Source organism: Pipistrellus hanaki (genome assembly GCF_964339955.1).
Source record: "Pipistrellus hanaki genome assembly, chromosome: 13".
Classification (NCBI taxonomy): Eukaryota; Metazoa; Chordata; class Mammalia; order Chiroptera; family Vespertilionidae; genus Pipistrellus; species Pipistrellus hanaki.
The window spans coordinates 13,151,728-13,165,172 of record NC_140515.1 but is presented as its reverse complement, the minus strand read 5'-3'; the positions used below and the strand labels follow the sequence as shown (position 1 = coordinate 13,165,172).

Sequence of the window (13,445 nt, the reverse complement as noted above, 5' to 3'; positions counted from 1 at the left end):
TCCATCCATCCATCCATCCATCCACCCATCTATCCATCCATCCATCCATCCATCCATCCAATAGTCTATAGTGTGCAGTTATATGAGTTTATACCAATGAATACAATTGTGTAACTACAATCTAGGGACAAGAAATTGTCCATCAACTCAAAAAGTCACATTTGTAGTCAACACCTCCTCTCACTTCAGCCCCCAGCAACTACTGGTCTTCATTCTCTCCCTGTGTTTTGCCTTTTGCAGAATGTCATATAAATGAAATTATACGATAAGTAGTCTTTGGATTCTACCGAAGCTTCTGTCACTCAACATAATATATTTGATGTTCATCCATGTTGTTCCCTGTATAAACTCATCCTTTTTGTTATTGTTGAGTAATATTCCATAGTACAAATGTAGGACTTTGATGATCTATTCATCCATTGAAAGACATTTAGCTTGCCTCTAGTTTTGTATGCTTACAAATAAAGATGCTATAAACATTCACACACATTTTTGTATGAATAGCTTTTTTTCTTTTGTAAACCCCACAACACTTTTTTTGAGTTAAACTTTAATGTCACTATAACAAAAATGAAAATAACTGGGCCTCAGGGAAGTTAAATAACTGACCCAGTGTCACATAGGTAATTGAGGGGTGGAACCCAGGTCTCTCAAACTCATGTTCTAGAGAAAAAGATACATAAACAAATAACTACATTATACATAAATAAACACATGTATAATATATTATATAATAGAAAAATAAGTGCCAAGAAAATCCAATGGAGTCTGAGAAAACTGTGTCTAATCCTTCTCCTCCAGATGATCATGGAAGTCTCTAAGGGGGTAGGAGGGCCTAAAATTCTGCATCTTAAAGCAAGAGTAGGTGCTCTCTATGCTGGCAAGGTGATAGAAAGGTAGAAAGTCAAGTTCACAGGGACAGGGACTTGGTCACTTTGGTGGTTTGGTGCTTCCCTAGGACCTGGAACAATATCTTGCATATAATAGGTACTCAATACCAGACTTAAAAAGAAACAAAGAGCAAAAACCAGTTTGGCTCAGTGGTAGAGCGTCGGTCTGAGGACTGAAAGGTCCTAGGTTCGATTCCAGTCAAGGGCATGTGCCTTGGTTGTAGGCACATCCCCGATGGGGCGTGTGCAGGAGGCAGCTGGTTGATGTCTCTCTCTCATCAATGTTTCTAGCTCTCTATCTCTCTCTCTTCCTCTTTGTAAAAAAATCAATGGGATATATTTTAAAAATTAAAATTTAAAAAAGAAACAAGAGAGAAGACCCAAATAAATAAAATCAGAAATGAAAAAGGTGATATATCAATGGACACTATAGTAAATCAAAGGATTGTAAGCAAATACCATGAACTTCTATATACCAACAAACTGGACAACCTGGGTGAAATAACCAAATTCCTGGAAATATACAATCTTCCAAATACCAGTCAGGAAGAATTAGAAAACTTGAATAGGCCAATAACAACTAATGAAATTAAGGCAGTATTAAAAACCTCCCAGTCTTGGACTGGATGGATTCACAGGCGTGTTTATGAAACATTTAAAAAAAACTAACACTTATCCTCCTTAAACTATTACAAAAAATTCAAGAGGAGGGAAGACTTCCAAGCTTTTTTTATGAGGCCAGCATTTTTCTAATTCCAAAACCAGATGAAGGAATTACAACGAAAGAAAATTGCAGGCCAATATCCCTGATGAACATAGATGCTAAAATCCTCAACAAAATATTAGCAAATTGGATGCAGTTATACATCAAAAAGGTCATACACCATGCCAAGTGGGATTTATTCTGGGGATGCAAGGCTGGTACAATATTCATAAATCAATAAATGTGATATATCACATAAACAAAATGAAGTATAAAAATCACATGATCATATTAATCGACACTGAAAAAGGAATTGGCAAAATCCAGCACCCATTTTTGTAAATGGGTGCTTCAGCAAAGTGGGAATAGAGGAAACATACCTCAACATAATAAAGGTCATATATGACAAACCTACAGCCAACATCATACTCCATGGGCAAAAACTAAAAGTGTTTCTCTTAAAAACAAGAAAAAGACAGGGATGCCTGCTTTCACCTCTCTTATTCAACATAGTACTGGAAGTCCTAGCCACAGTGATCAGACAAGAAGTGAAAGGCATCCAAATTAGAAAGGAGGAAGCAAACCTCTCATTATTCACAGATGACATGATATTGTACATAGAAAAGCCTAAAGACTTGACCAGAAAGTACTAGATTTAATAACTGAATTCAGCAACGTAGTGGTATACAAAATTAACACCCATCAATCAATGACATTTTTATACACTAATAATGAACTCTCAGAAAGAGAAACTAACAAAAAACAACCCCATTTACCACTGCAACAACAACAACAACAAAATAAGACACCTAGGAATAAACTTAACTAAGGAGGTAAAAGACCTGTACTTAGAGAACTACAGGATATTGAAAAAAGAAATAGAGGAAGATACAAACAGGTAGAAGCACATACCGTGTTCATGGATTGAAAGAATTAACATCATTAAAATGTCCATGCTACCCAAAGCAATCTACAGATTTAATGCAATCCCTATTAAAATATCAATGGCATATTTTACAGATCTAGAACAAGTATTCCAACAATTTTTATGGAGCCATAAAATATCCCAAAATAGCCTCAGCAAACTTGAGAAAAAGAAGAACAAAATTGGAGGGATCACAATATGAGTATCAAACTGTACTACAAAGCCATGTGATCAAAACAGCCTGGTACTGGCATAAGAATAGGCATATAGAATAGGCATATCAATGGAACAGAAAAAAACACACAAAAAAAACATAAGTTGTATCATGCCATTACAGTTGATTAATTTTTGAGAAAGGAGGCAAGAGCATACAATGGAGTAAAGACGGTCTCTTCAATAAATTGTACTGGGAAATCTGGACAAGTACATATTTTAAAAATGAAGCTAGATTACCAACTTACACCTAGAATAAACTAAAATGGATAAAAGACTTAAATATAAATAACAAAACCATAGAAATTCTAGAAGAAAAGGTAGGCAGTAGAATGTTAGACATCTCATGTAGCTGAATTTTTACCAATATATCTTCTAGGGAAAGAGAAACAAAGAAAAAAGTAAACAAATAGGACTACATCAAACTAAAAATTTTCTGCACAGCAAAAGAGACCACCCTCAAAATAAAAAGAGAACCCTGTATGGGAGGACATATTTGCCAATGATAGATCTGATAAGGGGCTAATTTCCAAAATTTATAAAGAATTCATAGCCAAAACCAGTTTGGCTCGGTGGATAGAGCGTCGGTCTGCGGACTGAAGGGTCCCAGGTTCGATTCCGGTTGGGGGCATGTACATTGGTTGCGGGCACATCCCTGATGTGGGGTGTGCAGGTGTTCACTATTACTACTCATCAGATAAATATAAATTAAAATTACAATGAGGCCACTGTGGAAAACAGTATGGAGATTCCTCAAAAAATCTATAAATATAAAAGCCAAGCAACCAAAACGATGGAACGACCAGAATGACCGAAACAGCCAGAATGACCAATTGTATGATGAGCACTGCAGTGACCAATCAGCCCAATCAGGGCCCTGATCAGCACCCCCAACCAAAAGAAAATCTGAGTTATCCTAATTCCAACACTGTAAGGGTAGCAGTTATTATACTATCAAAAAGCATCAGTACATATGCTTTCACGTATTCTAGGTTCATACATAGTTACACATAATAGAATAACAGAATGCTACCATTACCCAGTGTTCTCATATAATGGAGTATCAGGAACATTTTGCATCACCAATAAATTGTCTACCAATTCATTTTAAATAGCTTCATTTTGTTCAAAATTTGATTTAGGCAATTGTCAGGATACATTTTTTAAAATAGTTTTATTGTTTTCAAAAAAATGATGCCTAAGAGAATGGGCTTTAGTGTAGGCTTATGTGCTATCTTCTGGCACTTTCTGGCTTCAAGCCTTGGGCAAGGATCCTAATTATGCTGCCTTATCAGTGAAATGAGGTTGATCACAGTACCTCTTTCATAGGTTTATTGCAAGGAGCCAATGAGTTGATTCAAGTGAAATACAGGGGTGGGCAAACGTAGGTTTACATTTGTGAGAACGTAATAGAGTTAATTCTCACATTATTACTTATTAATTATTGCATTATTTACTTGTATTACAACTGTAAACTTACCTTTGCCCACCCCTGTACATGGCATGGCACCCACTGCACAGGAAACCGTTTGTACACATAGGCTAATGATTATTAGTATAAAAATGTAAGATTTAAAAATCACCTACAATCTTAGCATTCAAAGATAATTGATTTGTGTCATGTGACCCTGTGCTCCTTTAACCAATATATCTCTTGCATCTTTTCCTGCCAAGTAGTATTGTTCTGTAGTTTGTATCCTCTTTTTAATAACTGCAGAGCATTCCACTGGTGCAAACATGCCAGAATATACTCTTAACGGAGAAGAAAATAAAGTCAGCCAGCAGAACTTGAGCCCTGACTTAGATCCCTGGCCAAACCCTCACTGTGCGCATTTCACAGCGCTGGCTAAGAATGTCACCACAAAGTCATCTCCGGGGGTCAGGAAGGATCTGAGAACTGTATCCCAGTCTCCTCCTCGGAGCGGACCTTGACTGTTCCAGGACATCACCCTTCACCTGCACCCTCTGCTCTTGGAGCTCAGAAGAGTGAAAATGGAAACAAATTCCTTGGGTTGCTCCTGCTGACTCAGCTAGTGGAGACTCCCGAGAGTTCATGGTGGTTTGGCCACGAAGACGCTAGGGCTCCAGTGAGATCCGCAGCCTCCTGGGGGCCAGAGGAGGGGCCGGCCTGTTTACACTGTGTCCCACACCGAGCAGCTCTGGAGACTGACCCCGTTCACTTCCCCACTTCCTTAGAAAGAAATGTGATCGTATCACACGAGCACAAGGCCCCTTTTGCTCATTCTTTTTTTCTTTCCGTTCTTTCTGTCTACATTCCTTTGCATCCCCCCCTCCTTTCTCCCTCTCTCTCTCTCTCTCTCTCTCTCTCTCTCTCTCTCTCTCTCTCTCTCTCTCTCTCTTTCTCTCTCTCTCTCTCTCTCCTCCCTCCTTTTCTATCCTTTTCTTCCTTCCAATTTCCAGAACTAAATACTCTTGGGGAAAATGTAACAAAGAGATAAACCCTTTATTTTTATTTTCAGAGACAAGAGGAATTCCACGGCCCCCAAAAGATTTATTTGCAGCCAAGACAATGGGTGAAAAAAGTGGGCCAAAGGCCTCTTTCTTATTCGGGCAGAATGTCCATGGGAAGTCCTGAAAAGGCAGAACTTCATGGTGAGTTTTGCAAATACATGTATGGAAAAAGGGGATTGGAGCTTGGTTCCTACTTGTGCCCGTGCCTCTCTGGCCCTGACTCAGCCCTCCAGTCCCAGAGGCCACTCCTGCAGCCAAAGGACAGGCTGGGGGACTGAAGACGGGGCAGCCAAGCACACAGCTGCATGTCAGCTGTCCATCTGATAACTCTCAGCTCTGCATCGTCTTCCAGGTCAATATATTATGTGAGATAAAGGCCTGCTGTGTGCAATTAAAGCCCTAATTTCAATCCCTATTTACTTGTTAGAAAGAACAAATCCCAACTCTGCTGTTTTTGTGCTGCGTCTCCAACAATGTATCAGCCTCTCCAAGCCTCCATGTCTCCAGCCCTAAAGGGGGAAGAGCGGTGGCATCCATGTGACATGACCTGTGTGCAAAGGCTCAGCACCGAATTGTAAGAACAATTTGGTTAGTCATGCCTCCAGCTCATCAGATTACCATCCATCTCTCCATGAGGAAAGCCCACATCTGTTTATCAAATGCTCCTGCTGGAATCGAAGTGCGTGATGTCTGGAATATTTTATTGGTCTATCAAAAATAAAGGATCAAGAAAGGAAATAGAGTTGGGCCAGAATGACTCGAACCTCTGAAGCTCTCAGCGTCTCTGGCTCTGCTCTTCCCTAAATGTTCCTAAAGGGTGTGTTTCATAATCGGGTCCCAAATGCTAGCTTCACTGCCTTCTAGTTTTTTGAACCCACATTTTTGAAAACTAGAATAACATATTCCTGTCTCCAGTTCTTTGGCCTGGCTCCCAGGCTCCGATGTCTCTAAGATTGCTGACAGTGGTTTTGTAATCACATCTGCAAGCCCTCTATTCCAGTATTTAATCCAACTTGAACTCATTAACTGTCTAGTTCCCCTTCTATTAGCTCTTGTGCTATCTTGGTCTTCAATTTTCCCTTCACAAACGTGTTTTCCATGTATATTTGTTTATGCCTGGTTGTGTCCTGGAGAAGCACTAGGTGAGGGCAGAAAACTGCACCCAGCTCAACCTGCTTTATGGGACACGCGCGTGCACACACGTCTAATACGTGTTCATGGTGGAAAATGCCAAAGTTAGGCTGAAATTAAAGGATGAGCCCAGAAGTCACTGGTAATCATAGTTTTCATAGACAACAATGGTGCCTCCTGATTTGCTCTAGCACATTCCACTGTGTTTCTGCAGAAACACATGCATATGCTGGTGGGTCAAGGACACATGAAGATTCTCCCGGGTAATTCTTTTTCCAGAACCTGACCTTTAGCATTAGCACAAGGCTTTCATGCGTGGTGTGAGATCATTTTTATTGAGCTTAGACCCTTTGTTGGGGTAAGTTGGCCTTTAAGCAATTTGCTCTATTATCAGTCACTACCTTGGTTAAGAAGTAGGTGCTCGGTAAATAGCTGCTGATATCCTTAATTAAGGAGGCCCCAGAGGCATGAGAATTAGACTTCAGAGTAGGAGGAACTGTGTCCCAAGGCTTCTGGACCTCAAGCTGCAGAGCTGACCTCAGGCAAGTCACCCATGCCTCAGGGCCTCAGTTTCTGAGAATTGTCTCCTGTTAAATGGGCTGACAGACATCGGTCAGGGTTGTGCTCTGGTGAAGGTTAAATGTGACTTTGAATAAAATGCTTACAGCACAGTGTTTGGGTTTTAAGGAGTTTCCAAAAGTGGTAGCTATTGTTGTTCATATTATCTATAACTAGTAGCCCTGTGCACAAATCTGTGTACCAGTAGCTCACCAGTAGCTCGCTGCTGCCCTCCTGTAGCTCTCTGCCTGCCTCTTCCCCCCAATACCTTGCTGCCCTGCCCATTCCTGTAGCTCTAGGCCACCCTCCTATAGCTCACTGCCCCACCTTCCTGCTAATCTGTGATCCAGTCATTATGTGGTTGGTTGTTATACTTCAGGGCAAAACGACTTTTTGCATAATACATCTTTATTATATAGGACAATGGCTGGCAAACTGAGGCTCACGAGCCACATGTGGATCTTTGGCCCCTTGAGATTTTAGCAAAGGCCAGCTTAGGAGGACCCTAATTAAGTTAATAACAATGTACCTACCTATATAGTTTAAGGTATATTTGGCTCTCAAAAGAAATTTCAATCATTGTACTGTTGATATTTGGCTCTGTTGACTAATGAGTTTGCTGACCACGATATAGGATAATAAAAGTGTAATATGCTAATTAGACCAGACATCCTTCCAGATGTCCTTTCAGATGACCTCCCATATAAAGTGAGGGCAGCCCGGGTCCTGGGTGCCAGAAGGAAACAAGTGCCAGCAGCTGGAGGAAGGAAGGCCTACTCTTGCATGAATTTTGTGCATCGGGACTCTAGTTTTTTGTTATAAGATCTTGTATGGTTCAAGGTCTATGCACTTTGAAAGTAAAGACATTGCCAGAGGTGATTCCTTTAATGTAGGAATTTGCATTTTGAGCTTAGTGCAAAGTGAATAGAACCCACCAAGGTGCTGTGAATAGCATCCTCAGGAGGACCCAGGGGAGGCGTGCATTTCTCAGTCCCATCAATTCTGCTGGGACAGGACTTACTCCTAAACACCATCATGCTGTACAAAGTGCTGTGCCAAAGGCCTCGAGGCCCTCGGAAGTGGGTTGTAGCAGTGGTTCTCACTCACAAAGTCTCAGAGTTTCATGGGATTTTGCCCCTCCCCCAGGGGACATTTGCAATGTCCACACTGCGGGGAGGGTGATGAAGCAGAGGAGGTGCCCTGGCATCTAGTGTGTGAGGCCAGGAAGCTGCTGACTCTATTGCAGGGCACGGGCCAGGCCACTGCATAGAATCATCCAGCCCAATGCAAAAAGAGCAATACTGAGAACCCTGGGGCCAACACTCAAAAACTGGCCAGTGACACATTAAAAAAAATATACGAATCTAATAAAAACAGCCACACAATTTTACCCAGGTTAAATGGTTAAAAATGCATATATAATGCAAAAAAAATTTTTTTTGTACATTTCCTTGAAAAAACCTAGCAATTGCCAGTGGAGTGGATGTTGGGAGATGGCAGCTTGTGGGCAATGGTGAAGTGGCAGAAGCAGGTACTGAAACTGGACGAAAAGTTTTAACACCACATGATGGTTTGAATGGAAGTGGATGCTGGATGACTGAGGTGTGTGTGTGTGTGTGTGTGTGTGTGTGTGTGTGTGTGTGTGTGTGTGTATGCCTGTTTGTGTGTGTCCCTTGCAGCAGAGTTCAGTAGGGTGCAGTTTTCTGCAATCACCCTGTATCTCTGGGATAGAATCACACACAAGCAGGCATGAAATTTGGCTGTGCCCAAATTGTTCCCTAAAATGGCTTTGGAACAAACGCATCTTTTAAAAGCATACCTTATAGCAGAACACCCTTGATGGAGGTTAATTGCACTGAAATGACGTGACAGCAACTAGAATTCACAGCAACAATATTTTGATTGTGAAAAATGCAACAGACTTCATGATCAAAAAGACTGGTACCCTGTAGATATTAACAAACAGAAGTGCCCCAAGGCCCAGTGTAAGTCAAAGGCTTTCACACGCTGCTGTGCAGTACATGCATTTTCCATGCCCTGACACGTGGCAGATGCTATTTGTGACAAAGTCTATTCTAAGTCCCGTATCACACTGAGAAACTTGAGGTGAAAGTATGTGATATATGGGATTTGCTTCAACATCATCCAAATGGGGACAGTGAGTAGTGGGGCGGAGGGGAAACAGGACTGGCCATGAGTTCATACATGACACTGGGAGATGGGAACATGGACTTGGTTATAATGTGCTCCCCTACTTTTGTATAATAAAAAGTAATTTTAAAAGTTATGTATATGCAGTGCATTTGCAAGTAGATTCATATAAATATTGATTTTTAAATGGAACTGCTGCTGTTCTTGAACATGGGACTCATATGCAGCTACTATAATGAAACATCATGTTAGAAAGATGAGAAGGGCCAGCAGCGTTTAACACAGGCTTACTTCCCACAGTTTCCAAGGGACTGGCTCTTACAGGTAGAACATGATGGTTAGGACAGTCAGGTGTCAATTAACATGCTAGTCAAGGTCAGTGACCAGGGCCAACGACTTGGAGTAGCTTTGTGCAGGCTGAGACTGTGAGAAGCCCGCACAGCAGAGAGGAGAATGCAGCTGGGGAGGTGTGCAGATTCGCTCTGTGTGCGACTTGACTGAGCAGAGTATCGTGGGGGTTAAGAGCACGTGTGGGCCTGAGAGTCTGACCTCGCTGGGGAGGCTTGGTTCTACTGAGCCATCCTGGGCCTGTACCCTTGTAGTGAAACATAAAGGAGCAAGATTTAAATAAGCACCAACAGAGATGCGTGTAATAAAAGGGTACATCAGAAAGACCCGAGGTTCCAAAGCAAGGTTAAGCTGCTCTTTGGAGCATCTGATCAAAACTAGAAATTCTCTCCCCTGGAAAAATGCAGAAGTGAATTCACAAAAACATTTGAATGCAATGACTAGACAGTCACAGATGTCTGTCTTAACCTCCATCAGGGTGCTGGGTAGGAAACTGAGTTAGAGGCTGCATCAACTTCATTCTAGAAGCCAAGCGGGGGAGACCAGTGCAGTCTGTTCCTGTCCCTGCAGCTGGCCCTTTTGGCTTACGTCACCTGCCTGAACTTTTCCTCCGCGTGCCCATGCCCAAGTCTACCTCAGCCTTCCACATCCTCACTCTCAGGAGGCCCTTCTCCTCTGAACGCACAGCAAGTGACTTGTCAGTGCTGCTATTTGGGTCCAAATCACATACTCTCTTTGAGTGCTTGTCTCTGGATAGCTGTGTGTGTGTGTGCATGTATTGCTTGTTTAACCAGATTACAAGCGACATGAGAACAACACCAGTTATCACACTTCCTGGTATATTATAGGCCACTTAGAAAACTATTGAGTAAACAGCCGAAACCGGTTTGGCTCAATGGATAGAGTGTCGGCTTGGGGACTGAAGGGTCCCGGGTTCGATTCCGGTAAAGGGCATGTACCTTGGTTGCGTGCATATCCCCAGTAGGGAGTGTGCAAGAGGCAGCTGATTGATGACTCTCTCTCATTGATGTTTCTAACTATCTCTCTCCCTTTCTCTCTGTACAAAATCAATAAAATAGATATTTAAAAAAAAAAAAAGAAAACTATTGAGTAAACAGATATGTGGTTTGAAGGTAAGTGGTCATAAAATGCATATTGAATGAATGAATGAATGAATGAATCTCTTTCTCCTTTCTTCACTGCTTTCCCTCACACTTTAAGCTTAGGACTCTCTGCTCCTTCTGTCTGGAGTACCCTTTCCCCAAGAGTCCCTAGCAAACTCCCATTTATGTGTTGAATCTCAGCTCAGAATCTTCAGGGAAGTCCTCTGCTCCTACTCTCTACCTCTCTGCCTCCCACCCTCTCCCTGCCTGCTCCATGGCATCAGCTGTGGAGACCTCTGCTATACACCTGTTCGCAGCACCCCAGGCAGAGATCCCCACTGGCACCTACCCACTGCTGGGATGTGAGGCCCACTGTGTGTGTGAAGCAGGAACAGGTTTATTTGCTTATGCGTTTATTTTAATGGGCATTTGTAATAATAAAACTAAGGCATCAGACCATGATTTCACAGAGTTGCGTAGGATGAGGCTGAGTAAAATAGAGACAACATAAGTTTAAAGAAGAGTCTTGTAAGAGGGCAGCCCTCGTGCTGTGGTCTTGGGGGGGACTTTTGAAGGCTGGGTGTGTTCATTCAGCCTGTTTGTGAGGACTGGGCTGGCATTTGGAAAAGGCAGGTGCTGTAACTAAAGTCTCTTCATGCCCATCTCCTTTCCTGGGAGGCAGCTCCAGGAGCACAGGGCCCGGGCCTGACCCAGCTCTGCACCTCAAAGCCGGGGCTCAGGGGTGGTTGGCTGAATGGAAACACTTAGGGGTGAATTGAAAAATTCTGTCCCAGCTTGACTTTGCCTCCTCAGAGCAGGATTTTGTCTGCTCCCTGGGACAGAAGCAAAGCAGAACAATGGGAAGGAAGAATACAGCTGCTCTCCCCCCAACTCATTCCCGAAGGGTTCAAATAGACCATCAGAAAAGCCAGTCTAACCTACTCCTCCCAGAGGCCTCCCTTGCTTAGGGTTTCTCCCAGAGATTTCTAGGCAGCAAGAAAGCCTGGGGAGGTGTGGACATAGAGCTCTCTTTGCCTTTAACACAGCTAACCAAAGACTCTCAGAGTTTCTTTACTATGAGGACTAGTTTCCTCCAGGCTAGAGATCAGCTTTGGCTCATGGGATGTTTGCTACCCAGGCGCCTGCTGACTCCAAGGAACAATGATTACTGCCTAGATAATCAGGGGTTACTGAAAGAGAGGAAAAGCAAAGCCCGAAAATTGCACAAAGGGAAAACTTAGTCAACTGGCACCTGCCAGAAAAGGCTGGCCAGTGGGAGTGGAGGGAAAGGTTCCTCGGGGCTCGCCCCCAGGGAGGATGTTGGAACTTCCAAACGCTGAAGGTCTTTGTGTAAGAGGTGAGTGGGTGTGGTGTACCTCTGAGTCCAGGCTGGCTGGCGAACAAAGAAAGGAAAAGGGAAAGGCAAGGGTGCTTCCACTTTTCAAGGTGACACAGTTGAAGGAATCCAGATTGAATTAGCTCTAATCACTGATGATTGATTCATTTAGAGAAAATCACAAAGGGACTCTCTTCCCCCAGTTTCCACTTTAGGGATTTCCTAGGCTAAGAGGGCAGCCCAGTCTGAGTCACTGGTTTTAAGAAACCAGGAAATGTTAACGTGAAACAGGTCAACTGCACTCCTAAGGACTGTTAACCCAATGTTTGTAAATTTCTTTTAAGAGTAATTTACCTACTATCAAATCTGGATTCTTATAAGCCCATTAACCATGGGACTCCCTTGTTCTTGTTTTGCACTCTATCTTACTACTTTGAATGGTCAGAGGTCCCTTAAGGGAAAAAAATGACAAGTTGAAATTATAATCAAGATGTTTGCTACTCATTACCAGGTATATGAGGAGCAGCTCTCCTTCTTTAAGTATCTTTAATAGAAAGATCTCATGGAGCATCACTATAATTTCATTTCTATTGGATTGAAAATAAAACTCAGCATTTGAGTGCCTAGTGTATTCTCGGCATTTAACATATATTATTTCCTGTATTTCTCACAAGAATCCAATTAGATAGGTAATATTTTCATATTGAACTGTTAAGAAAATGAAGACCTAGAAAAGCCAGTGACTGATTCACAACCACCCAGCTAATGAGTGGCAGAGTCAAGATGTAAACCTCAGGTTTTATCTTCTTCAAATCATGTCTTTCTACTCCCCTTATTGCCTTTCTAAAAACTCTGTAGAGAAAGGACTTAAGATAAACAAAGAGGAATGGGATTTAGTAGACCAGTCAAATAGAATATGATTTATCACAAATATCCATAACATCTGACATATCTCTTGCTATGAAATAACTGAACAACCTCACTTCACTCAGATGTGACAGTCAGCCCCCAATGAGACCCCTTGGGCAGTGCCTTGATGTCTCCTATTCAAGTCCCAGTCAGATACCCTCAAACCACACTGACATCACATTTATTTGTTAATCATTGGGAAGAGGGGAGTGGCTATTTATGGGACATGCCATTCCTGGCATTTGTGACCACAGCATCAGTGATCACTCCCTTCTGAGGACCCGGTGTTCTGAAAAGGAAGCTTTACCATGGTGTGGATTCTGTTTTGTCATTCTGTTTCCAGGAGTGTCTGACCTCACTATGAAATAATTGAGCAACCAGGGTCAGTATGGATGGAGAGAGAGAGCAAAAGAGCTGACCTCTCTAAAGGGAGCAGATGATGAGAGAGCGTGAGGGGAAGGCCAGAGTCTTCCACAGCCAGAGTGCCTGACTCTCTGCCAAACCCCAATCTGGGTGCCATGATGTACCATCTTAAATACTCATGCCGTCATGTTGCTTTTATTTTCTGAGTATTGGCTTAAATGCTTTATGATAATCTATGGGACATCATCTCCCCAGATACAACCTCCTTAATCAAGCTATCTAGAATGACTACTCAGTTTAGCAGTGATAAGAAGAAAGTACAAGGGCTTCATGTTTCTTGATT

At 42.3% G+C, this 13,445-nt stretch overlaps 1 long non-coding RNA gene across 2 annotated transcripts in view; it reads left to right on the top strand.

Annotated features, from left to right (window-relative positions):
* LOC311631947 overlaps nucleotides 1-13,445 on the top strand; it is a 270,208-nt gene that overhangs the window by 210,384 nt on the left and 46,379 nt on the right. Inside the window, exons 4-5 of one of the 2 annotated variants that reach the window (XR_014796673.1) lie at nucleotides 5,212-5,344; nucleotides 5,631-6,215. The exons of the other annotated variant lie outside the window; for it this stretch is intronic. This is a non-coding gene — a long non-coding RNA (uncharacterized lncRNA). Of the gene's footprint in view, nucleotides 1-5,211; nucleotides 5,345-5,630; nucleotides 6,216-13,445 lie in introns of those variants that run through there. 2 annotated transcript variants of the gene reach the window in all.